General features: G+C 32.7%; 1 long non-coding RNA gene across 6 annotated transcripts in view; it reads left to right on the top strand.

Annotated features, from left to right (window-relative positions):
- The window catches only part of LOC112922593 (uncharacterized), a 168,566-nt gene that overhangs the window by 91,380 nt on the left and 73,220 nt on the right, over nucleotides 1-3,966 (top strand). The window lies entirely within an intron of this gene.

The raw sequence follows: 3,966 nt of genomic DNA, 5'->3' as shown, positions 1-3,966 counted from the left end.
AAAGGGTCAGGGCTTCATCAATTTTTTTTAAAACTCCTCTTGCCTTTTTTTTTTTCCCCACTTCCATACATAAAGGAGAAAGAAGTATGACAAAGCCAGCTTCAGATCCTTTGGTGACAGTAAAGTAGATTGACTGATACTTTTTCTTGATAGAATTACAGTTCTGCTGAAGTTGTAAATCTTTTTTTTTTTTTTTCATGCCTAAGAAACTTTACTGAAGGATTTGATTTCAACTTGGAATTTTGGCAGGGAGTGTCACCAACTTTCACTCATCTCCTTTGGTCATGCTCCTCCCCCCCTTGCCATAATTTGCAAGAAGTTGTTGGTCAGCAAAGAGGTCATGGTGTTTAAAAATAAAAAGCAGACGTATAAGGAAAGCTCATCTAATATTAAAGTGCTTTCCCTTCTAGGGAACACAAACTCTGCCTCTCTCCTCTTTCACTTTTTAATTATAATTATAATTATGCTAAAGAAAAATAATTCAAAACTACTTCCTATAACTTAATTTTCTTTCTATAATGAAAAATATTAAATGGGATGGAATGAACAGCAAGATTTACCTTCTTGCAAAACAGCTTTCCTAACAGTAAAATAACTGTCAATCAAAGTAGATACTTATCCATTTTACTTCCTAAATGGCATAAAGCCTAATTACCTATCTCTCGAATGCTTTTTTTTCCATACCAGGGAGGGAAGATATATTTTTTATCTAAGTGGCCGGAGAAATAAAGAGAGAAAAGGACTTTAATTATCAATATGATGTGAATTTTAGTGGGTAACTTGAAAAATTTTCCTTTTCTGTCTTTGGGTTTCTCAGTTTGCAGAGCTAGATTCTCATATTAAGAAGCATGATTAACCAATGTACCATCTTCACTTCTGTTCTTTTAACTTGTGAGGTATTTAATTAATGAGTACTTATTAATTTTAAAAAAGCCCAAATACAAAATAAATCAAAACAAAACTTCCCTGAAAATTCAGTAGCTAGCTTGGGTTTTTAAAAAGCACATTTATACATTAGATAATTAGACATATGAGTGTGTGTGTATGTATATAAATATATATGCATTTATATATGTAAGTACATATGGGTAAATGCACACATTTATATTCTAAGTGTTAAATATTGTTGTGTTTAAAGATATAGATTTATTATCCATCTTTTTGGTCTGATATAAAAGCATTCCCCAATTTGGGAAAGGTCGCTATTCCTGTCCATATATTACAACTAAGAGACATTTTGACTCTCATATTAGCAATAATTCCCACTTAAGTCACATCTGGCCTGTGGTATCCAGTCTCCTTATCACTTGGGGTGGGCTGCTCTACTGAATTATATTATCTACATAGGTTCAGAAGAAGTGTTTTTATTAGCTCTTTCCTTTGCTGCCCCACACCAAGGACTCAATCATTACCTACATTAGCTGTTGGTATTCATTTCTGACATAAAGGATGGTCAGGAGAGTCTGAACACATTTTACTTCGGTATATTGTGTGTCTTAAATATAAATACTTAGAATAGAGTTTTTAAAAGAATGTTGTGTTTTATAATAGAAACACTATTTTTTTAAAAATAGCAGAAATGTATCTACCAATTTGTTTTCCTTTAGGCTATCAAAGGATAACTTGGGTTTTTCTGCAATTACTGAGTGATGGATAAACTCTTACTTTAATTCACTGCCTATCTTAATACTTTGCTCCATGTGTAGAAATCCTTTAAAATCTATGACAGGCTTACATGTGAAAGGGTTTTTTGTCCTCTGAGAAAAAAAATTGAAATAAGAACACTTTATTTCATGTTAAGGAGGGAAATAGCTTGATCTCACTATATATCTAAATTCCTTTGTGTTACCAGTTACATATGTTGGATTTCTGAATTCTTAGAAGTAAATATGTTGGAATAGAACTTTGTACTTGAAGAGTAGAGCTCACAAGTGTACAGGTGCCATTTATATCATACCAAGGGTATACGATATGGACATGATATTACTATTAATATTAACCTCGATCATGTTGTTGAGGCAGTGTTTGTCAGGTTCCTCCTCAAAACCCAATACCTAATCTAATCATGAGAAGAATATCAATAAAGTCCAAACTGAGGAACATTCTACAAAATTTCTGACAAGTATTTTTAATAATTGTCAAGATTATGGAAACCAAGGAAAAACTGAGAAACGTTGACAGACTAGAGGGGCCTAAGGGACATGATGGGTGAATGTAATTCAGTGTCCTAGATGGAAGCCTGGAATAAAAAAAGAACATTAGGTAGAAACTAAGGAAATATGAATAAAGCATTGACTTTTCTTTTTGCTACTAATTGTGTATCAATATTGGTTCATTGTGACAAATGTACCATACTTCAGTAAGATGTTAATATTAAAAAAATTGGGTGTGGAGCGCATGGGAACTTTCCTCAACTTTTCTGTAAGTCTAGAACTATTCTAAAATTAAAAAAAAAAATAATGAAAAAAAAGTCTAAAAAATGTAAAAGCAATTCACCCTGAAACATCAAATAAAAGAGATGTAAAGTCTCCTTCCCATTTAGTCAATATTCCTTGTGTTTTAGTCAGGTATAATATAGAAGGAAAATCTAGATGTATTCACAGTTTACAACACTGAGGACTTTTAAAAAACCGTTAGTCCTACTCGACATAATGCATATGTTGCTTGGCTAGGTGTTACTTCTTATATAGAAATTATATGTGGAAAAGAAGAATCTAGAGGCTTTCTGCAACTATGATCCTGAGCAATTTAATATGGTAGTCAGAATCAAAGGGAAATTGCTGTCTTGACCCCTCCTTTTTATAGGACTTACTTATAGGGAGAAAGAAAGGGAACAGCTGAGGAATCATGCTCTCAGTGACAGCTGATGACCTCTGCACCCACATCTTATAAGTGTTCCTCATGCTTAACTGTACCATTTGCTGTATAAGATTTTTTAGGTGTTTACCAAAGTGCAGGGGAATAGCAGAGAAGGCACAAGTTTATTGCTAAAGGTGGCTTGTTATATTCTACCTTCTAATTTCTTTGTGTTTTTTTCTTTTAACCACATGGTAAAGATTTGTCACACGTTAGATCTGTTTCTTGTTTGATAGTGTAGGTTTGTGGGTTCTTTTGGCTAAGGTAAAATACTTGTTTTATGTTAACTATACTGTAATTAAAGTTAACTTAAATAATAAATAAATAAATAAATAAATAAATAAATAAATAAATAAATAACTTGTATTTTATTTGGAGAGGCTAGATCTGGTGAATGAGAACAACCAGTATTTTTCCTTCGTTTTACTGGTCCTTTCACAGTCTAACATGGTTAACCACTGACCAGGTAACCACAGGGCCTGATTTATTCCACACATATTGACAATCTATTATATTCTAGGTCCTGTTATGATAGGCTTTAGGATTATCAGATAAACAAAACAGATTGGGTTCCTGTTCTCTTGGAGATCAGGGGCCGTAAAAGACAACAATCAACTACATGAAATGTTTGCGAATTGTCACAAGGACAGACATACTCATTTTATTGCACACTTTGCTTTACTGTGCTTCATAGATATTGTGTGTGTGTTTTCTTTATACAAATTGAAGGTTTATGGTAATCCTGTGTCAAGCAAGTCTACTGGTGCCACGTTTTCCAACAGAATTTACTCACTGAATGTCTCTGTGTCATGTTTTCATGATTCTCATAATATTTTTAACGTTTTCATTATTATTATTTTATTTATTATGGTGATCTGTGTTCAGTGATTTTTTAGCAATACAGTATTTTCCAATTACTTTCCAACAAAGTATTTCTCAATTTTTAAAAACTTAATAGACTGCAGTAGAGCATAAAGATAACTTTCATATGCACCAGGAGACAAAAAAAAAAAAAAACCCATTTGACTCACTTTGTAGTGATGTTTGCTTTATTTTGGTGGTCTGGAACCAAACCAGCAACATCTCTGAGCTATGCCTTTAATACAAAGA

This window comes from Vulpes vulpes, chromosome 16 (assembly GCF_048418805.1).
Source record: "Vulpes vulpes isolate BD-2025 chromosome 16, VulVul3, whole genome shotgun sequence".
Lineage (NCBI taxonomy): Eukaryota > Metazoa > Chordata > Mammalia > Carnivora > Canidae > Vulpes > Vulpes vulpes.
The sequence above is the reverse complement of the archived record's forward strand: the minus strand, read 5'-3'. Positions and strand labels throughout refer to the sequence as shown.